Below are 24,579 nucleotides of genomic sequence, written 5' to 3' on the forward strand. Positions count from 1 at the left end.
GGTCATTTTTATTATATTGGCTCGTCCTATCCATGAGCAGTTAATGTTTTTCCAATTGTTCAAGTCTAGTTTTAGTTGTGTGGAGAGTGTTTTATAGTTGGGTTCATATAGTTCCTGTGTTGGTCTTGGGAGGTAGATTCCTAGGTATTTTATTTTGTCTAAGGTGATTTTGAATGGTATTTCTCTTTCTAGTTCTTGCTACTGAGCTGTGTTGGAGATATATAGAAAAGCTGATGATTTATGTGGGTTTATTTTGTATCCTGCAACTTTGCTAAAGTTGTTGATTATTTCAATTAGCTTTTTGGTTGAATCTCTAGGATTCTTTAAGTAGACCATCATGTCATCCGCAAAGAGTGCTAACTTGGTCTCCTCCTTGCCTATTTTGATGCCTTCAATTCCTTTATCTTCTCTAATTGCTACTGCTAGTGTTTCTAGTACAATGTCAAATAGTAGAGCTGATAATGGGCATCCTTGTTTCACTCCTGATCTTATTGGGAATGCATCTAGTTTATCCCCATTGCAGATGATATTAGCTGATGGTTTTAGATATATACTGTTTATTATTTTTAGGAATGACCCTTCTATTCCTATGCTTTCTAGTGTTTTTAATAGGAATGGGTGTTATATTTTATCAAAGGCTTTTTCTGCATCTATTGAGATAATCATGTGGTTCTTTTTGGTTTGTTTGTTGATGTGGTCAATTATGTGGATGGTTTTCCTAATATTGAACCAGCCCTGCATCCCTGGTATAAATCCTACTTGATCATGGTGGATGACCCTTCTGATCACTTGCTGGAGTCTTTTTGCTAGTATCCTATTTAAGATTTTTGCATCTATATTCATTAGGGAGATTGGTCTATAGTTTTCTTTCTCTGTTTTTGACCTGCCTGGTTTTGGAATCAGTACCACGTTTGTGTCATAAAAGGAGTTTGGTAGAACTCCCTCTTTGCTTATTATGTCATATAGTTTGTATAGTATTGGGATTAACTGTTCTCTGACTGTTTGATAGAATTCACTGGTGAATCCATCAGGCCCTGGGGATTTTTTCTCAGGAAGTTCTTTGATGGCTTGGTGGATTTCATTTTCTGATATGGGATTATTTAAGAATTCTATTTCCTCTTCTATTAGTCTAGGCAGTTTGTATTTTTGTATATATTCATCCATATCACCTAAATTGGTGTATTTATTGCCATATAATTGGGCAAAGTAATTTCTAATGATTGCCTTAATTTCCTCTTCATCGGAGGTGCTGTCCCCCTTTTCATCTTTGATGCTGTTAATTTGCTTTTCTTCCTTCCTTTTTTTAATTAGATTGACCAGTACTTTGTCTATTTTGTTTGTTTTTTCAAAGTACCAGCTTCTTGCCTTATTTATTAAATCAATAGTTCTATCACTTTTGATTTTATTAATTTCTCCCTTAATTTTTAGGATTTCTAGTTTGGTTTTCTGCTGGGGGTTTTTAATTTGATCGCTTTTGAGTTTTTTTATTTGCATTTTCAATTGATTGATCTCTGCTCTCCCTAGTTTGTTGATATATGCACTCAAGGATATGAATTTTCCTCTGATTACCACTTTGGCTGCATCCCAAAAGGTTTGAAAGGATGTCTCGCCATTGTCATTTTCCTCGATAAAATTAATTGTTTCTATGATTTCTTCTCTAACTAAACGATTATGGAGTATCATATTGTTTAATTTCCAATTGGTTTTAGATTTGGTTTTCCATGTACCTTTACTGATCATTATTTTTATTGCCTTGTAATCTGAGAAGGCTGCATTTATTATTTCTGCTTTTCTGCTATGTTTCTGTGACCTAATGTATGGTCAATTTTTGTGAATGTTCCATATGGTGCTGAGAAGAAGGTGTTTTCCTTTTTATCCCTATTTATTTTTCTCCATATGTCTATTAATTCTAATTTTTCTAAGATTTCATTCACTTCTTTCACCTCTTTCTTATTTATTTTTTGGTTTGATTTATCTAAATTTGATAATGGTTGGTTTAAGTCTCCCACTAATATGGTTTTACTGTCTATTTCTTCCTTCAATTCTCCTAATTTCTCCATTAGAAATTTGGGTGCTATATTATTTGGTGCATACATGTTGATTAGTGATATTTCCTCATTATCTAAAGTCCCTTTTAAGAAAATATAATTACCTTCCCTATCCCTTTTGATCAGGTCTATTTTTGCTTTGGCTTTATCAGATATCATGATTACCACTCCTGCCTTCTTTCTGTCAGTTGAGGCCCAGAAGGTCTTACTCCATCCTTTAATTCTGACCTTGTGGGTATCAACCGCCTCATGTGTGTTTCTTGAAGACAACATATGGTAGGGTTTTGGATTCTAATCCATTCTGCTATTCATCTACGTTTTATGGGTGAGTTCATCCCATTCACATTCAAAGTTATGATTGTCTTTTGTGGACTCCCTGGCATTTTGATATCCTTCCCTAATTCTATCCTTTTCTTCTTCGGCTCTACCTTTTAGTCCAGTGATTTACTTTGAATCAGTCCCCCTTGTCCCCTCCCTTGATATGTTTCCCTTTTTAGTCCCTCCCCTTTTGTTCCCTCTTCCTCCCCCCTCTCTTTCCCTCCCCTTTTGTTTTCCCTCTCCCCCTCCCCCCCTTGGTTTTCCCTTCCTCCTACCCTTGTTGGGTCAGATAGAATTCAAGATCCCAATGGATCTGGATGTTTTTCCCTCTCAGAGTTGATTTCCCTGAGAGTAACGTTTAAGTAAAAACTCTCTTCCTCTCCTGCTTATAGGAGTTTTCTTCCCGTCCCCTTCCCGTGTGAATCTTTGTGTGAGTATGGTTATTCTATTTGGTCTTTCTTTTCCCCTTATTTACACATTACATTTTCCCCACCTGTTAGTATACATAGATTGATATAAATGTAGTCCTTATAGAAGAGAGTTTGAGTAAAAGAAGAAGATAACATTTTTCTCCTTTTCCCTTTCCTTCATATTTACCTTTTCAGGTACTCCATGCTCTTTGATTTTTGGTATCGAACTTTCCACAGAGCTCTGGTCTTTTCATTGCAAAAAGTTGGAAATCTTCTATTTTGTTGAATGCCCATACTTTCCCTTGGAAGTATATAGTCAGTTTTGCTGGATAGCTGATTCTTGGTTGAAGACCCAGCTCTCTTGCCTTTCTGAAGATCATGTTCCATGCCTTACGATCATTCAGAGTGGAATTTGCAAGGTCTTGTGTGACCCTGATTGGCATTCCTTTATATCTAAATTGTCTTTTTCTGGCTTCTTGCAGGATTTTTTTTTTGTTTGAGAGTTTTGGAATTTGGCAATTACATTCCTGGGAGTTGTCTTTTGGGAGTTTAGTGTACAGGGTGTTCTGTGAGCTCTGTCAGTGGCTGTATTGCCCCCTTGTTCTAGAATCTCTAGGCAATTTTCTTTGATTATCTCTTGTATTACGATGTCGAGTTTGCTGTTTATTTCTGGCTTTTCTGGAAGTCCAATTATTCTTAAATTATCTCTTCTCCCTCTATTTTCCAAATCTGTCACTTTGTCAGTGAGATATTTTATGTTCTCTTCTAATTTCTTGGTCTTTTGGGTTTGCTTTATTAGTTCTTGCTTTAAAGCCTGGTTTTCCTTTTCACTTTGGTCAAACTGGTTTTGTAGATGCGTAAATTTCTTTTGCATTATTTCCCACTTTTCCTCCCAGAAGGCTTCCATCTTTTTGATCATTTCAGATTCAAATTCTTCATGGTTTTGTGGAGAGTTTCCATTTCCTTTGGAAGGTTTAGGGGCATTTGCTTGTGTTTCCTCTTCTATCTCCTCTGTGTTTTGTATTTTTGCTCCATAAAATGTTTCCAAAGTCGCCCCCTTCCTCTTTTTTTTTTTTTTAATTTTGGGACTTTTGTGCTTCTGTGGAATTTGCCATCTCTATCTGAGTGGGGGGGGGGGATTAGCTTTTCTTATCTCTGTCTGAGTTTCAGAGGTTTTTAGCCCTAGGCAGATTGTCCATTCTATGCAGTTGTTGTTCTGTCTTCCCGGGAAGCCAGGAGTTGCTGGTGTGTCCCTGTTACTGCCGTCCTCTCCTTGGCACCCTCCTGGTGCTTCTCCATTGCCTTACTTCCATGCTCTAAGCCTAGCTTTGCCCTTGTTCCTGTGCCTTAGCTGGCCAGGGCCTGCACTCTGTGGGGGGAGGGGCCGTGGCTTCCTGGAGCTCCAAGGGCTCCTAATGAGATTAGCTTTCCCTGGGTTGAATTTAGTATGCCTTGAGGCAGGGACTTTTTTCGTGAGACTCCGATGGAAGGATCCAGCCAGGGGGTTAAGAGCTCCCCCGTCCCTCTCTGTTTCCCTGCTGTCTGGGTGCCCCCTCCACTGGGTTAGGTTGTTTTCAGGAAGTGGCCTTCAGAATAGCAGGCCGTGGGGCTCTGAGGTTGCCTCTGCTACCTCGGACTCGGACTCTGCACTCTGGGTTGGGGGGGATGGGTCCTAGGACCTTCCTTCTGCCTACCCCTTAGGTCTGAGTGGTCTCAGGTTCTGGCTTTTGGGGGGGGGGCATACCTTTTGATTCAGGTCCAGGTCCAGGAGGAGGACTCCCGGGGTCTATGCTTTTGATCGTTTTGAATTTCGGTGTCCTAGAAGCATTTGGCTTGAGATCAGTAAGGAAGGGTTTCAGGAGATCTGAACTTTAGCTTTCTCTAAGCCGCCATCTTGACCAGAAGTCTTAACCATAATCTTAACCCTTATACTCAGACACTTCCCAGTTGTGTGACCCTAGGCAAGGTATTTAACCCTAGGTGCCTAACATTTACCACTCCACTGCCTTGGGACATAATACTTACTATTGATTCTAAAACGAGAGGAAAGGGTTTTAAAAATAAAAAAAAATATGATTAACAGTTTTTGTACATAGAACAAACATAAGAATCAAATGCAGATCAAATGAGAAAATGCACAAGCATTTTTTTGGTAAATTTTAATGTGCTATGTAAATGGTAGCTTTATTATTATTAAAAATGCTCTTGTTCACTGAAAACTAAGTAATTCACCAACACCCCTCCTACAAACTAAAATTCCACTTTCTGTAGGAAACCTTCCCTTTACATTCTACTGCCTTACATTTGTTAATTATTTACTATTTACCTTGTATGTAGCTTGTTTAGTATGTTTTTATTTCCTTCTTGTCTCCTCCATTAAATTGTAAACTCCAAGAGGGAAAGGACTGCCTTTTGCTTCTTTTTATAGTTTTAATGCTGAGCACAGTATCTGACACATAGTAGGCATTCAATAAATTGTTTACTGAATTGGATTTTTTACTACACAGAATTGATTCACATTATATCTTAATTCTAGTTTCAAGAATATCAGAGTTCAAAGCAGCCTTAACCATCATCATTCCCATCCCTATAATTTTATAGCTGAGGAAACTGAGGTTCAGAAAGTGAAGTGGCTTGCCAAAGTGACAAAGCTAACGAATAGAGTAAGAATTCAGACTTCTAATTCCAAATCCTTTGCTCTTTCACCATTTCATTTAGAAAACTGTAACAGATCATGATTCAAAGACATGGCTTAAATTGCTGTTCTGTGTTTTCTCAAGTCAGCACCTCCATGCAAATCTTTTGGAAAGGAGGAAAAGGCAATCTTCAACCCAGAGGGAAGCTTATTGTGCAATTGGCAAGTCTTGAAAATCCATCCTAGAGCCTGCATGTGTCTCAATGTGTGTCACCGTACCAACCATTTCCAAACCTCCATTGTTTAAATACTAAACAATAGTGAATATGCAACATTTCCTGTCATTTTAGACAAATTTAAGGGCACACACTGAATCCTGACAGCTTCTCTATTAATCAAACAAGGCTCAGCTTTCTGTTCACAAATAAGAAAGTCACTGGATGCCACTGAAATATGTAGGGTCTGTTAACACTTAAAATGGGGAAAGCAGAAAAATAAAAAGTTATTTTTTTAAAAAAGGAAACATGATTGTTACTTCAAAGGAAGACCTCCGCAGCAATAGAGTTAGCTTAACTACATCTACATTCAATTATTTATAGTAATGGAAGGGGCTACTATTGTGGAATGTGTAAAGCAAGAAGGCATTATAGTAGATGAATCACATGAAACGAAAGAGTTCCTGATGCTGCCACATGGGTCCAACCACTCCTAGAAAGATTCAATCTAATCTAGTAGAATAACTGAGCTCAGTGTGTAGGAAAGTGCTCTCAGGTCCACAGAAGAAATCTAAAATTCTAGCATCATATAGTTTGCAAAAATAAAAAGTAACTATGGCAAAAACAGAAAAACAAGATGGGAAAATGAAACTCCTTTATATATGTTGAGAGAACAAAGTATTCAAAAGACATCTGGATTAGAAGTCAGAAGACTCTCTAGTGACATTTCTATCATTAATGATTTGTATGACCTTAGACAAGTTCCTTCACTTCTCTGGGCCTTAAGTTGCCTCGATTATAAAATTGAAGTATTGAACTAAATGATTTCAAATGCCCCTTCGTAACATTCTTTGATCCTTTAGTGGCTTTGAATTCAAACTACACTCCTACAATATATGCCCACCATTCTCCCTTGGGTAATTTCAGTAACAAGTCGTGCAGAGAGTAGTTATATTAATGAATCTCAGAAAAATGTCAACCCTATCTCAATAAAGCTTCAAACTTAAAAACCTATGGAATGACTTTCAATCAACCAAAACATTTGTCATTTCTTACATTTCAGCTAATTGTCGGCTTTCACAGAGAAGGTGTTATTTATTCCACATGAGTGACTTCCTATCCTGTGGAATAAATATTGTTTGCACAAGTGCAAGATAACAAGATGAATGCCACCCATGTGTCAAATATAACTTGCTAGATCAACTCAACTGTGGATCAGCAGTTCATTACATCACTATTAGCACCAATCTGATGTTGAAAGTGAATGTCCAATATAACTATTGGTCTTCAGTTATGTGAGTGTACAAATTGCTAGCCACTCAAAGCTAGCTATAGGGCTGTTTTATTTCATGCAGAGTTATAAAACAATGATAGTTCAGGTGCCTATAGTACTCGGAGGATTACATACTACTTTCCTCTCAATAGCCCTGAAAAGGCAGCAAATGTGAGTCTTATTAAAACCATTTCACAATTGAACAAACTAAGACTCAGAGAAAGGAAGTGGCAACCTGTGTCTCAGCAAATAAAACGCAGGGTTAGGACCCAGATACTCTGACTCTAAATTCATTGTGCTATCCACTACACCAGAGCTGCCAATTGTTAAATAGTTTTATGTAGGACCTAGAAAACTTCTCTGAATAGGAAGTAAACTCACAAATATCAAGAACTTTATAGTAGCAAAGAACTTGAAAACATATAGATAACAGTTGATTGAGAAATGGTTAAACAAACCATCATCTATGGATGCAATGGAATTATTGCTGCCCCATAAGATCCAAAACCACCCAAAAGAGTGTGTCCTAAGGACCTCTTAGGATAAACCTTAGGACAAACCAAGTACATTCAAAATGTCTAATATCTAGTTGATACAATTAGGTAAGTGAGGAATCTAATTAAGAACTAATATACTATACAAATGGTCCATACAAATATCCTGGGAAAAATGTCCATGAAAAATTAATTGAGCCTAGAATACTAGAGAATTGGGAAAGTGAGTTGTATTAAATGAATGAATGAAAAAAAATCACATTAAATACTGATTAAGTGCAAATTACTGTGCTTAAGTATTGGGGATAGACACAGAAAAGTATGACAGTCCCTGGTCTCAATGACCTCACATTCTAGTGAGGGAAGCAACACATAGATTAGAAATATCCAATGATCCTTAGGGTGCAGTAGAATGGCAAATCATAGTGCATCTTCTTTCATTAATCAAATCTTACTCATTTCTAATGGTGAACTAATTTATGATGCCAAGAAATTTGGTCATTTCCAGTCCTTGATTAGTTGTGGTTTACAAGGAAGCATGAAGAAATAGTTGCCAGGTTGATTCTGTTGATGATAGGTTGTTGGGAGGGAGGAATTTGGCTAAAAACAGGGTCAGAGGGTTTCAAATATGGATGTATTAGGTATAATATGTATGTATTATATGGCATATTTTTATATATCTTTATATGAATATAAGAAACAGAAACAGAAGACATATAAACTGATAAAAAGTGAAGTAATTAAAAGAATAGATGTATTTCTAAATGCATCTTGAATACAATGATGTAAATGGAAAAAAAAACAAGAACAATAAAATATAACTGAATATTATGTAATCATATTGACCAAATCTGACCCTAAAAAGAATAAATATAAAAATATAAAAATAAAGAACAAATAAAAATCTTCCCTCTTCTTTGCAATGTTTGAAGACTATGGATGTGAAAATAATATCATTATTTTTATTTTTATATATTTATTTATATATATTGATATATCATTATATATATAGGTGGTTGATAGATGGATTATTTTTTAGTAAATCATTTCTCTGTGTGTCTCTATGTCTCCCTCTCTGTCTCTCTTTGACACTGTGTATCACTCTTTATTCTTTGTTACATAAGGCTCTTGGCAGGGAAAGAAAAATGATATACTTGGAAATTAAGCAAATGACAAAACAAAAAAATTCTTTTTCAAGAAGAAAAGAATTAGTATTTTCTGAGTAGGAAAAATGATCATAAGTCTAGTTATGACTTTGGAATTTTCTTTGTCTCAATTCTCTCCATCATCAAAATTCTAGAGTGTCTAATAGCAAAATTAAAGATAGAAACCACATACCCCATCAGATGGTACTCCTTTTCATGAACTCTCCTAGAGCACCAGTTTTCCTGTTGAGAATGTCTTTGATTTAGTCTACATTGGTCAATAATGCCCAAGTGGATTACAAAAGTCAAGGTACTTTTCACAGGTACCCAATTTAAAAACAAAACAAAACTGCATCACGGTATAGTTAGAAAGAACCCTAGTCCTGGAGTTAAAAGGTACCTGGTTTCAAATCCTGGTTCTAACTCTGAGAACCTTAGAAAAGAATTTAATTTCTCTGAGAATCGATTTCCTCACATGCAAAATGGCAACATAGATACACATGCCAAACTCGTTTCTTCTGTGAAGTGTCCTATAAATTTTGAAGAACTATACAATATGATTTATTAATAGACTATGGGAGAACTGAATCTATTGTAGAAGGGTGCCATTGCATAATGGAATGAATGCTAGCCCTGGAGTCAGGAGACCTGAGTTCAAATTCTGGCACTATTACTTACTAGCTTGATAACTCCCACACCATTAGTGACAGCCGAATAAGACATGCCATGTATCTTAGCTTCTGTTTCTTTATTTCTAAAATGGGAATGGACCAGATTACACTTCTTAACTCATATAGCTATTCTGAAGAAAATATCTTGTAAACCTGACAGGGCTATAGATTTGTGGACTTTGATTATGAAAGAGTTTCTCCCCGGTGGGTCCTTTGGCTCTTTCACAGTGACAAAGTCCCATTTCAGGTCAAACAGGTGCTTTCAAAGCTCTTTCAACAGCCTCTTAAATAGGTTTGTATATTTGGGTTTTGATTCCTTAGAAGATAAAACTAAACAAATTAGAGATATAGATAGGTTTGCTACAATAGACCATAATGACTCCTGAAGCATGAATAAGACCTATAGCACTACAATACAAATATACGAATACTTACACTAATTTAACAATATGTACCATCTTCCCATCAATTCCCTTGGGAATTGTTATAGCCTTTATTATACCAATACACATTTGCAAAATTCACAGCATGGAGGAGACGATGGCATTACAGGCTGATTTGAAACTCACAGCATTTATGATGAGGTGGAAATGCTCAAGTTCTTTTTCTTTTTTAAATGATGGAAAAACCTTAGTACAGCAATTGATATGAAAATTACTTTTTTGTCTGAAATAGATGATGACTCTTTGGAGGAAGCACTATATTGAGATGTGTTCATATCTTGGAGACTAATGGTGGGTACATCTACAAAATAGGAGTGCTGACAGTTGGTGCCAGCTAATGATGTCATCGTCAAGATAAGCCATAGATGATCAGTTCAACTGAAAGATGGAATTCAGAACCATTCTATGACAAGATAGATTAAGGGATACTCCTGCCATTTACCTCCTTCATGGAGGAAGTCATTGGACAGAGTTGCCTGAATCTATAGCTAGGGGACTAAGAGGATAGTCTGTTGTTCTTGGAATCAGGAACACTTAACTTGGATTCCTGGATCAGACATTTTTTACTTGTGTGATCCTGGACAAGTCATTTGACTGCTCTCTGACTCAGTTACTTCATCTGTAAAATGGGGATAATACCTACCTCATAGGGTTGTGTTTGAGGATAAAATGAGATATTTACAATGCATCTTGCAAATCTTAAAGTGCTATGCAAATACTAGATAAATAGCTGTATCTGTAACAATGAGCTGGAGAAGGAAATGGCAAACCACTCTTATATTTGCCAAGAAAACCCCAAATGGGGTTACAAAGAGTCAGAAATGACTAAAAAACAAGTATTTTTAGTTTCTAATCTCATCCAAGCCCTTGGTATGCCAAGGAAATCTTTGTACTCCTCTCTAATCAATTTTCTATCACATCTGTCTGTTCCAAAGCTCTTTTCTCTTCAAACTTTCAGTGCTTTCCACATTCTCCCACTATTTCAGCTGAGGATTTTACTTCATACTTCATACTTCACAAGAACCATTGAGGCTGGTCACTAAGAGCTGCCTCTTCACCCTTTCTTTTCACTTCATATCCCTCTAACATCATCCTCCACTATCTTCTCTTTCTCTCCAGTCTCTGACAATTGGGAGGTCCTTTTCCTAACTAAGTCCAAACCCTTTCCATGTGACTTTGATCCCATTCCCTCCTATCTTCTCCAACAAATTGATCCCAATTTCATGTCCTTTCTCTCTAAACCTCGATCTCTACTTTTGACAGGTCCCTTGTCTATTAACTGCAAACATGTCCAACTTTTTACCATTTTTTAAAAAAAGAAAATGAAAACAAACAACAAAAACCTCTCACTAAATCCTATTATTCTTTTTAGTTATGTTGCTAAATATCTTTCTTTGCAATGTAGCTTTGTATCTCATCATGCAACTGAAAATCATATCTCTGAAGTTACTAGTGACCTCTAAATTATTGAGTCTAATGGCCTTTTCTCAATTCTCATACTTGACCTTTAAGAGATTCAGACATTTTTAGAGTTGGGCAGAACTTTAAAGATCACTAAATCCAGCCCCTCATTTTGAAGACTAGGAAACAAGGACCCTGAGAAGACAGGGCTTGCCCAGGGTCACACAGCTAGTTCATGACAAATAGAATAATTGCAATGCCATGATTCCCCTTTAACCCCTATAAAGCAAGCTGTGTTAAAAATCATGGAGGAAAATCTTCTAAGAGATGAGGATAGAAGGAAAGAAAGACACCATGTTTTATGTGAAATGGCCTTGTTACCCCCCTCAAACTTTAGCAAACAAGGAGTTTTTTTTCTAGCTGTGCGATGAAGGGAAGAGAAAAAGCATTCACTAGTACCTTCTCTGTGACAGGCACTGCATTAAATGTTTTTACAAATATCGCATTTGATCCTCACAATAACCCTAAGAAGTAGTTGTTATGATTCTCATTTTACAGTTGAAGAATTTAGTCAGTTAGCAGTTGGGTGTCTTGTGAAGGTCATACAGATACTAAGTATTTCAGATTGGATTTGAACTCATGTCTTCCTGACCCCAGATCCAGGACTGTATCCAATGTTGTACCTACGTGCATCTAGAATTGGAGGGGAGTCCTTAACCCCTTGTGATTCTTCTGATCTCATAGCAACTGCTCCCAAGGTTCTGACCTGCGGATATCTTCTTAAGCTATCTTAAAATCAATAGAGGTAAAGTTCTTTGCTGGTAATGGTAGAGGTGGTCAGTTCTGGGCAGATGACCTGCCATTCAGGCTAAACAGTAGTTCTACTAGCAAATGTCTTGAAGGATGAAAAAGAAAGTTTACTCCTTTTAATCACATCAATAATCAAGGGGAGAAAAGCCAATAAAATCTATTGTTATCATTTTTAAAAAATTCTTCATTCTCCAAGTGCATGTCTAATAGGAAGGGCTTCCTTCCAGATAGTTTGAAAGCAGGAAAAAATATGATCGAACACCAATGTTATCCACCCCATTTTACAGATAAACAAACTGTGGCAGAGATGAACGTCAGCCCAGGGTTCCTGAGTCCCCAAACAGTGTAGGATGGCTGACTCCTGGCAGTAAAGAAATGTGAGTCTAATCAGCACTCACATAGTGATATTCATAGCAATTCAACAATACATACAGCTTGTCCTTAGAGAAACATAATAATGCAATACTAAATTCAGAAGAGAAACTTGTAGGGAGGAAAAAAAAATCTCAGGCAGAAAAATAGATGTCTGATGCCTCAGGGCATCATTGACTATAACTTTAGCAGACAGAGGGTTAAAATCTTTTCCCTGTCACTCACTCCATATACTCAGATTGCCTGATTCATGACTCTGTTGAACCACATCTTGCAAACCTCTGACCCCACGGGGCCACACTTTGCCATTAATTTGGGAATGGCACTCCCTTTTGAAATCAGTGGGAATTCTAGAGGAAAATTAATGGCTGAAGCTGGCCTTTACTCAGTAGAATTCAGACAATAATGGTTTGTGGGGTTTGGGGAAGGGGGGCAGAGAAGAGGATTAATTTGCAGCATCGCTGTCTGTGCTGAATTCCCAAGCCTACCTGAAGAAATGCTTGTTTTTCACAAGATGACGTAGGTGTGAGGCATGAGAAATAGTGAAAGGGAAGGCAATGAGGAATACAAATGCCACATCATTCCCAGCTGAAAGTGTCTGAACTTAGCAGTTGCCTAAAATATTTTTGTGATCAAGAATTTGTGTAATCACACACATATGGAAGTGTAGAGTTTTTAAAATGTACTTTTTTTCCCCATGAAAGATCTAGAATTAAAATATGACTTTGAGTGCATGTGATGTTCTATTCTAATAGCTTTTAAACATCCAGTCATGTATGAATTCTTTTAGATCAAGGGTGCTTGACATTTTTATGTAGCAAACACCTTTGTCAGTCTGGTACAGCCTTTAGACTCTTCATAAGAAAGTTTTTGAGTACATAAAATACTTAGAATCATAAAGAAGACTAATTGCATTGGTATATGGGTATAAAAATTGTATAAACAAATTCATCGACCCGGAGTTAAGATCCTCAATCCAAAGGTGTCTAGTTTTTGTTGTTGTCTAGTCATTTCAGTTGTGTTTAACTCTCTGTGATATTATTTGGGGTTTTCTTGGCAAAGACACTGGGGTGGTTTGCCATTTCCTTCTCCAGCTCATTTTGTAGATGAAGATTTGAGGCAAACACAGTTAAGTGACTTTCCTAGGTTTCCATAACTATTAAGTGTCTAAGGTCAGATTTGAAATGATGAAGATGAGTCTTCCTGATTCCAAATCCAGTGTTGTCCCCACTGTGTCACCTAACTGCCCCTAGTTTTACCAGTGAGGAAACTGAGTTCCAGGGTAGAGTGGGAAGGGAGGTGTTAAATGACTTGAACAAGGTCACACAACCAAAAAAATAACAGATCCAGGAAAGAAATATAGTAAACCACTTGGAGAATTTTTTTTTCCTTTTGTTTATCCAGGAAGATATTTTATTATGTGGGTATGTAAAGAGAAGAAAAATCAAATAATTGAATCTGGTATAATTATGTCTTATCATGTTCTGCATCAATGACTTTCCCTAGAAACTGCACCCAAGGTATGACTAAGTGAGTTACTTGCTTGAGAGATCTGAAACAGCACACATTAGAACAAATTGAGATGGACTCTCTCTTTGTGTCCCTGACTCGCTCCTATTCAAACAAGAAATAGGATGCTACCAATTTCCCTGATTACCAGTTTCAGTATCAACTTATCCAGGCAATGATAGGCCCTTTACAAATGTTCTTCTAATGTTATTTTCCCAACAAAAGTCGGAGCTGCCCTATAGTTCCTAGAGCTATTGTCGAAGAGATCCATTGTGTTTGTACACTATCTCTATTAGACGGACTGGCTGCTTAATTTAATGTAACATAGTTTTCATCCAGAGAGTACTGTCAGAGTGTTTAATATTAGGAGTTGTCAGAATTAGGATTCATTTACATCTGACTCATCTAGTGCTTTATGTCAGCAAGACCTGATGCTGTTGTAAAGATTAAACTTTCCCAAGAAACACATGGCAGGGACAGCAGAAGCATGAGTGATTGCAGCCAGTTGTGCCGGCCTGGGACGCAGAGTCTGATGGGCTTTCCAGAAAGCTGAGTCTCTGCAAATTTGTTGTCGCTGTCATAGCTGCATAATGGAAAGACTGAAGCTTTTCAGAGCTTCATCATTATTATTTTTTTTTTACAAGATTTGTTGGCACTGACCGAGTCAGACTCGTCAAATCAGCTGCTCCTTCCCTCTGACATTTGCAATGCCACAGGCGTGGTTGTGTTGTCCTGTCAGGTAAGTGGACACATGTCTGAATAGGGTGAGGAGTTTGGGGATAGGGGAGAGAGGAGGCTGGTGAAGAGAGGCAGAGGCAAAAAGACCATTCTTAGAAAACTAGATGAGTGCGATGCACCTCTAGTTTTTACATTGACTTCAGTGCTGTTTCAGATCATGCTCACTTACCAAGCCAACAATCTCAAGTATTTAGGAGGTGCCTATAATGTGTGAGGTGCTACTCTCAGGGGATTTGATGATAAAAATTTTTTTTAAAAAGTTCCTTTGCAGGGCTCATGTTGGCCTAACTTAACTTTGCTGCTAGATTTCTTCAACCACCCTGAAAAATGAATTTTTAAAATAATTTGAAAGTAGCACTGATGTTCTCTCCATTGTGTTCAAGTGACACAAGATCATGGGTTAATACAAAATATCGCCACAAATGTGGAGCAAATGCTTTGTAGCACCCTGGGGTTGCCAATAGGTAGATTTTACTAAGACTGGCTTTAGGTCCACCCATCTGATAATGCTCTGGATTTCCCAACATAAGTCCCCCCCAAAACTAAGGATTCATCCATCAGCTTCAGCTGAATTTAACAACAAAATCTGACTTTGGAACATATAAGTAGGAGTTTACATGCCTCTCTTTGAATAAGGAATATGGAATAGCGATGGGCTGACACAGAGCTTGGAACTTAGGGAGATGATAAATTTCCTGGATGTTTCCTGTCATGTGGCATCTCAAAACTGAAGAATGTGGGCAGCTTGAAATGATGAAGGGATCTACTAATTTACTTTTAAGCCAGAAAAGCTATGACAATGAAAACTTTACAGGAAGAGAAAGGTTCTAGATTAGTATTTTTCTTTGACTATTCAGATCCCATTATGTAATTACAAAACTTTTATTGAAGGATGAGGAAAATGGAATCTTTTTCCATGCCCTTGTGGCAGCGAGAACAAGGGGCTTACCTAGTTTCTGACTACCTTTTCTGCCTTAAAGTTGCTTTTCTGCATGGGACTGAACATCATCCTTGAGTTAGATATATCAAGGCTTGGAAGTAACCTTGCAAGTTCAAGAGATCTGGAAATTTAACAGTTCTAGAGAGCACAGATGACAAGAGACCAGGATAATTTCTTAATTAGAGAAGATGAACTCTAAAGAGTCCAGAACTAGACAGCTGATAGTTCCCTAAATTGCTTTATATTCTGATGAGATTTGTGTCAGTCTCCCAATAGAACATAATAGTAGTTTTAAGTTATGCTATTCTTTTAAGTCTCTATCAATATGCTATGAATCTTGCTTGTCTTTTGCCATTTCCTTTATGTGGAGGAAATAAATACTTCTCTTACCTGATCCACATCATAACTTGAGTACATTTCTACTCTATTTTGGGGAGACTTACACATGGACCTTAATCTGCCTTAAATCATCTATATCTATATCTCTTGGGTTGGACTTTAATAAACCAAAAGTGTGTGAGAAAAAATTACCTGGTCATCCTCTTTTAGAGTCCAGGTTCCACAACTAGGAAAGAACCTGGTCTGGAACACATATGAATGAGCAGAGAAGAAAGACTCCTAATGAAGGATGTTAATGACTATAGTACTCTAATCATAGTTCTTCAGACTTAGGCTAGCATCTTATAGGATGTTACTCTTCTGTTCAAAAATATTCACTACCTCTTATCAAATAAAGGATAAATTCTTTATCCTGTAATTCAAAATTTCATACAATATCACTACATCTTTTCAGTCTTGTTTCATACTATACACCTACACATATTCAATGTTTCAGTCAAACCATCTCCTATTCTTGTTCTTCCCTTGATCCATGAGGTCCCCCATGTTATGAATAGACATCCTGCCTGCTCCTGTTTCTATTTGTGGAAGTCCTTCCCTACATTCTAGGTATATGTCAGGTGGCTCCACCTCCGTAAGCCTTCCTTAACACCACCAACTCCCCCAACAACCCCAGGCGAAATACTTGAAGTGACTTCTCATTCCTCAAATGTTTCCATTTTTCCCTGAACTTCTCCACTGAATGTGTCTTATTGTTTGTTCTACTTTAGTTATCTGTACACATGATTCCTTATTCCTACCACTCCCACTACCGCATACACATATAATTTTGGTTGTATATTTGGTAACTAATGAAATTAGTTTTCATTATTACTACAGTAATCTCATGCTATCAAAAATGAAATTAATTTAGTTGATGTTCTTTATTCTAAATGATATTCCTTTATCTTCTATCTTAGAATCAACACTAAGTATTGGTTCTAAGGCAGAGGAATGATAAGAGCTAGGTAACTGGAGTTGTGTAACTTGTCCAGGGTCACATAACTAGAAAGTGTCAGAGGACAGATTTGAATCCAGTACTTCCTTCTCATTTTGAGGGCTAGCTCTTTATCCACTCAGCCATCTAGCTGTGCCCATGATATTCCTTCTAACTTCATTAATATTCCTTCCTTATGAAGATGAATTCTAAATTATATATTCCTATTGATCATTGTTCTCTGTTTACATTATCATATACTTTATAGAAAATAGTAATAATAATAATCCACTTAAGAATTTTGTCGAGAATCAATATCAAATTCATGGATCTGTATTTTCTAGATGTCACCTTTTCCCTCTTTCTTTCTTCTTTCTTCTTTTAAACCCTTACCTTCCATCTTGGAAACAATACTGTGTATTGGCTCCAAGACAGAAGAGTGGTAAGGGCTAGGCAATTGGGATCAAGTGACTTGCCCATGGTCACATAGCTGGGAAATGGCTGAAGCCAGATTTGATCCTAGGACCTCCCATCTCTAGGCCTGGCTCTCAATCCACTGAGCTACCCAGCTGCCCCCCTTTTCCCTCTTTCTGAAAAATGAGACATATGTCCACTTCCAATGTTCTAACAGGTCTCTAATTATCTGCGATACTTCAATGGTTAGAGAACGGCTCCCTTATCAGATGAGCACATTCTTTTAGAAACAAATATTATTCCTTTGGTTCTAGAGTTGGACTCATTTGAGTACAGAGACTTTGATTACCTCTTAATAATACTAATTCTAAATTTTCAGATTAAAGATCATATATATCAAGAGAGAGTTTACTATGTGTCAGGCACTATGCTATAACTTTTATTACCTAATTCAATTTTCATAACAGTCTGTAAAGATTAAAATTAGGGAATATTGGGGAGACTGAGGCAGGTAGAAATTAGTTTCTCTCTGCAAGGAGTATTATATTTTTAGAGGTTTATTAAAGGTTAAAGATTAAAGAATATACAAGTAAGAAACATGTGCCTAGGCCAGAGGCCTAGACAAAATAACCTCACATCATGGAAGAGATGCCTCTGCTCCAAAACAGAAGTCCAAAAGCCAGCTAAAAGCTTTTGCTTTTTTTTTTTGTGGGGATTGAAGTCCAGAGTTCAAGTCCAATTTTACAAGTCACAGGAGATAGATACCATTACCATCTCCATTTTACAGTTAAGGAAACTGAGACCAACAAAGGTTAAATGACAATATAAATCCAAGAAATAGCCATCCAGCTTCTTCCTGAAGAACTCCAATGAGGGAAAATTCTCTACATCCCAAGGTGATCCATTCCACTTTGTGGTAGTGTTTCTCTTTAAAATGATTCATTTCTTACATCAAGAACCTGGAAACACAATAGGAGTTGAGTAAATCTGCTTTGATTCTCCTAGGTATTATGCAACCTGTTTTCAGTCCTATCCTTTCTTTGTTAATTTCTTGATCTAAATTTGGTCCTTTACTTGTCCTTATTCTATTTTTGGTGAGCAAAAAGGCATTCTTCCTACTCAGTGCCATTCCTTTGTATTTTTCTCATTTATGAGCCACCCTTATATGTGTACTTTTAACAAGTCTGAGTTTATCCAAGGGCTTCCATGGTATCCCTATAGGTTTCTTTAAGTTTTTGTCTCTCTCCCTCACCCTCTCCTCTTCCCTCCCACCCTCCCACCACTCTCTCTCTCTCTCTCTCTCTCTCTCTCTCTCTCTCTCTCTCTCTCTCTCTCTCTCTCTCATGAAGAGTGCCTAAATCATCTATCTTTCCTAAAGTCACATCATTGGCAGTTGTAAGGGGGAAAGGTGTTAATTATTAAAAAGGCTAGACTGGATTATATTTAAAATAGTGTGGCCAGGAAATTAATTTATTCCAAAGAGATTTATTTACAATTTATTTACAAAATATAGAAAGAATGAAGTAGGAAATCAGAGAGAGGATAGGGTAAGATATCTAGCCTAAGCACTAAGTAATGTACTCCCAGCTACTGGCTCAACCTGGGCAGGGAGAGTTAATTCTTAGCTGGCCTTGGCTCTTGTAGCCAAGGACCTTGGGATACAGGGAACCTCTCTCAAGAGGATAGATCTCTCCTGAGGCTAGTGTCTTCAGAAAAATCCAGCAGTTAAGAGTCAGCTTTTCACTCACCACGTGTCAGTCCAAAGGAAGAGACTTAAGGACAGTCTCACCAGGAACAGGGTCTCAGGTCCAGTCAGCCGATTCTTCTTCAGCCTCCACTCCAAATAGAACTCCAAGTAGAACTGCACTCAGGAAGTTGTAACTCCCTTTTAAAGACACTTTCTTTTGCATCACTTCCCAGGCCTTCCCCTAATTTTAAGTCTACCAATCACAGTTAAAACTTTGCTTTAGGACTGCCCAGGGACAGTTAGTTTAATTCTGATTCATCACCCACTATTGCACATGGGGTCACAGGCCTCCCCCACTCAGGTGTGAATGGGGTGTTTACACCCTTGGTGATTAAATCTAAAAATGGGCAGATCTCCCCACTCAACTTTTAAGTAGGGATTTGGTGATTAAATCTAAAAATAGGCAGGGGTTACAATTTAATCTTCACAATCAGGAGAGAGTTAATTTCATTTTCACAATCAGGGGAGAATTTAATTTAATCTTCAGACAGAACAAATGGAAATCAAAAAAGGATGATTGTTCAAAGATTAGAGAAACTGATACTCAATGTAATCAGAGAAAAATTATAGAGAGAGTCAAAATAGGTTATCTACCAAGCATTTATATAAATTAATTGATTGTGTTGGCCAAATGCTGAATTCTGGCTATGCAAAAATGAATTCTAAGTCTCTAAGGAAAATCTTGTAACAATTAGAATATTCCCTTTACTGTCCTTCACATGTTCATTATCCTCCTCTTTTTTACTCCAAGCATAGTCTTCCCACCCAGAAAGAGCAATCAATTTCCTACACTGCATGTAAAGAGGCATATTGGGGAGGAATGGCATTTCTATTGTCAATATTTTAGGAAAACCATTCACTGCTGAATTAGAGGATTATCTTTGGCCCCACAAAAGATGGTCTGCAGTGATAATATGCATTATTATCTTTTTCCATTTTCATTTGGATTTCTCTCTATTAAAGGCATCACCATTCTTTTGGTGACCCAGACTGTCATCTTCAGTGTCTTTGGTACAATATCAGCATATGCACTCTTCCTTCTCCCTGACTACATAAATACAATCAATTTTCAAATCTTATTTCTACCTTCATCTGCTTTGCATCTGTCCCCATCTTACTACCTATACAGGCATCATCTCTTCTGACACTGTCTATTGCAATGACTACCTATTTGTCGTCCCCTGCCTCAAATCTTCTGATACTCCAATTCATCCTCCATATAAACTGCAAAAGTGATTTTCTTAAATCATTAGTTTGACTATGCCACTCCCCTAGCCAATAAATTAAAATTGCCCCCAATTTACTCTGAGCAAATATTATTTCACCTTTGACTTATCCTTTTTGAAATGTTATGCTCTTGTTCAGTGATATGAGACTAATTCCACACTGGAGATTTATTTGCAAAATTCAGTAGGGTCTTTGGCATCCCTGGAGATCTCCAAGAACTGAAACTCTTCATTTTGCGAAGTAGAAATTTCCAGTAGTTTCCAGAAGCATTCTGCCACTTATTCTCCCTCCTTTCCTCTTTCTCCTGCATCCCAGGAAAGTCTTGAACTTTCTCTGAAGAGGCAGAAGTAGGCTTTTAATGTAGAAGAACTGAACCAAAATCCCCAATAACACAATATCCTAGAAACCCAATCATTAAGGGAAATATAGAAATACTCGGAAGAATGGGAAACAACATAAAATGAGATGCCTATATTTTCCTTTAATAATAATAATAAACTATGATATCCAATCTCAGAAAAAGATGGTTCTATGCATGATACTCAAAATTGCAGAATAGGAAAATAAATTACAGATGAATGGACATTATAATAGAAGATACATTGTTTAAACGGAAGTTATTCCCCAAACTAGATGGTATTGATAGCACTTTCTCAATGCCACTCACAAACTGGTCTACTTTGGCTTGGGGATTCATTAGGACTTGAATTATAAGTTCAGCAATGTAAGCTGTGATTAAAATTAAGTCTTCTTCCCACTACCAAAAAAATACAGGATTACATAGGGCCAAAAAAGAAAAGTCTATGAAGATGCTGAAATGAAAAATATGGCTCAATGTCATCAGAGAGAAGAAATTTCTTGGACATTTTTTCATTTATTTCCTAGTTACTTCACTGAGCTATAAAAACAGAAATGACTTAGGATAGTCTTTTGCTCTGGAGGTCAGACTGATAAGGAAAGGGAGGACTCCAAATTTTTTTCTGCATACATTTTTTCAATTCTGGGTTTGAGTATAATATTCCATACTCACCTTCTGAGATTTAGGTGACTGTTAAACAACATTAAATATTAAAATGAGCTTTTTAAATGCATGTGAGACTGACTCATGCAACTCTTTATGTTTTATGTAAGATGTATATGACACATTCAGATTATCTATTATAATATACAAAAATATAGTTCTGTTATTAAAAAAAACTCAATACGACCACTTTCCCCCTAATGTTCATTTGGGGCATTAGTTTCCCTGGGTTTGGGGGAAGGGAAATGAAAGCAAAAGAATAATAAATACATATAGGAGCCCCTTCTGAGTTAAATCAAAGATGGGGAGATAGCTTGCCTCTTGCATTCTCTATGTCATAATAAAGGGCTACTGCAGACTACTGGCATCTCCCTAAAATGCACATAAAAGTGCACACACACATAATGCACTTATATACACTCTATCTCTCTTTGTCTCCCTCTCTCTCTCTCTGGCCCTCTGACTCTCTGTTTCTCTGTCTCTGTCTCTCTCCTACACACACACATACACACACATGCAAACATATATACCCTCCTCTATTGTGCAAAGGCATTTTGGATAGGATGAAATCAAAGAGACCACAGAGGCACAGAATCTTATTTCACATGGTATGAGAATGAAGGGAAGCCATAAAAATAGCATATTTCAACTGAGAGAAGCCAATATGCACTTAATCCATCCAACAAGCTTTATTTATCACCCACTATGTGAGAGGCACTGTACTAGGCGCTTAGATAAAAAAACCCAAACCGAAACAATTCCTACTCAGAAAGAAATTTGCTGAAAAGATAGAATTTCAAGATTTACCTTAAAATAGGAAGGGAGAAGAGTTCATAATCTGGAATGGGAAGGATGTTTCAAGGATACCATAAGTTGTGGCCTAGGAAAGGAGAATTGGAGAAAGGTTTTTTTTATGATAAATACATATAACATAAAGCAAGTCTGTCTGATAGGAGAAAGCATAGGTAAAGGCTGAATTCAGAGGATTTAGTTATGGAATAAACCTCAAAAGTCATCTAGTTTAAACTCTTTTCACAAGTCAAGGAAAGAAAGAATGATCAAGGGTCCACCACAAATTCAATCAGCTATCTAAAGATAACAGTCCATCCTACAGAAGTGAAAGCTACAACAAGGATAACTGTTATATGAATTAAAAAGATAAAATATCATAGACAGGGACATAGCACAGTCTGGCCAAAATTGACATGCCAATATCTATTCAAAGAGACAAGAGAAAAACCAGGTAAATTCTATGCTCCAGAAACAAAGTCTCATATTAAGTAGTGATCCAAAAGTTATGAAAGAAAAATGGAAAAAAAGCAAGATGGAGATATATCCTTTTATTTGAGCAAGGAGTGGACTGACTGTTGGTGTCCCTGATGACTTTGGCAGGCATGGAGTCTTTGGAGACACTAGGAATTGGACTGGAGAGGAGCCCAATTTCATTAATGATAGGATTGCATTACGTTTTTGTGATTCACTAGTTGGTTGGGTCTGCTCGAGAAACTTGGGATTATGAAGTAAGATCAAATGAGTGAAATTATACCCTGCCAGGAAATGAAAAGATCCATTTTGGTCTATGGGTCTTCTGAGAAATATCTGTGCAAACAGTATGTGTCTATCTGTCATAAAAGGGTTGTGTAATTAACATATGCAAAACACCCCCATCTTGCTGGAAGCTAGCTTGCCCTCTCTGGAAATCCAGGCTCTATTTATTTACAACAAAATAAAGTGGACCCTTCTGGAAAGAAACATCGCTCCCCGGCTGCACCAATACTGTCGCACAGATGCTTTAAATCTTTTATATCTCCCATACCTCCAGGGGCTGGTGGTGGATGCTATTGAGCCAGGGCCAATAAATAATTTATGCTAAGTAGCAATTTAGTTGTTTGGCTTGAGGTAAAGAAATTCAAGAAATTCATAAATAAAGTTCCCATTTTTGCTGTGTTCCAAAGTTAATTTATGTTACTCCGCAATTAACTAACATAAAGGTGAAAAAATATGACAAGCCTAAGGTAGAAACTAGAGCTCATAAATCTGCTGTATCTTAACTAGTGGTGCTTTGGTGATAGTTACTTGGTTCCCTGTCTCATACTATTGAACAGAAAGTTTTCCTTAGTTTAATCCATAACTACTTTGTAAAGCTATGAAAACAAAACAATTGTCTTTGAATACAAGGCATCCCTATGATAGTGAGACAAGCACTGCAGACAGTAAGAAATGTCAGGGTCTGAATCTGGGCTCTGCCTCATACTACCTGGGTGACTTGAGCCAGTCACTTTCCCCTCTAGGGTTCAGTTTTCTCACTTGTAAATTCAAGAGACTTGAAATGTTGTCATTGAAAGGATTGGATTTTTAGGAGGACCTAGTGATTCTACTTTTTGCCCTATTACCTCTAGCTTGGTAGAACACTAGATAGAACCCTGAACTTGATTTCAAATATTCTCTCAGACATTGAATAGTTGTGTGATTCCAGCAAATCATTTAACCTCTGTTTGCTTCAGTTTTCTCATCTGCAAAAGGGGATAACAATGGCACCTACCACCCAGGGTTGTTATGAGGACAAAATGTGATTATATTTGTAAGGCACTTTGCAAACTTTAAAGAATTATGTACATGTAAACTATTACTTGCATGATCATTGGCAAGTCATTTAACATTTAAAGCTATTAGTATTCATTTTAAAATTTAGGAGTTGGACTGGATGACATCTAAGCAACTTTCCCTCTTAAAATATATGATAGTCTTTTCAAGAATTGAAATAGAGCAAGTAAGTGACTGAGTGGATAGAGAAGCATTCTGGAGTCAGGAAGATCTAGGCTTGAATCTAACCTTAGATACTTCTGAGCTTTGTGACCCTGGGCAAGTCACTTAACCCCATTTGCCTAGCCCTTGCCTTTTTGTCATAGAGTTGTCACTAACACAGAAAGTAAGATTTAAAAAGTTGAAATATTATGTATGATCTAGGGCTTGTCATTCTTTTGGAACCAAATGCAAATGAGAACTCGTTAACTAAAATAAATAAACTCTTCTTTGAATAAGAAATAGATATTCATTTTTGGAAGCCAAGTGTTATGGTGGAAAGAATAATGATTTAAGAATCACATGACCTAGGTTTAAATTCTACTTATGCTGTTTACCATTTGTAGTACCTTGAACAAGACTTTTCACTTCTCTGTCTCAGTTTCTTCACCTATAAAATTGGGAGATTGGAATAATTGACTTGTAAGGTCTCTTCCAACTCTAAATGAACTCGAGATACATACATGAATAAGGTGGAGATGTGGATATGTCCCCTGATGGTTAAGGCACTGGACTATGAATCAGAAACCCTATCAAAGACTGTTAGAAAAGGTTATAGAGAGCTTCACACCTTTTACAGGAATGTATTCTATAACATTCCTCTTAGGCAGGTGGTTTTTCAACCTCTAAT

This window comes from Monodelphis domestica, chromosome 2 (genome assembly GCF_027887165.1).
Source record: "Monodelphis domestica isolate mMonDom1 chromosome 2, mMonDom1.pri, whole genome shotgun sequence".
In the NCBI taxonomy this organism is placed as follows: domain Eukaryota; kingdom Metazoa; phylum Chordata; class Mammalia; order Didelphimorphia; family Didelphidae; genus Monodelphis; species Monodelphis domestica.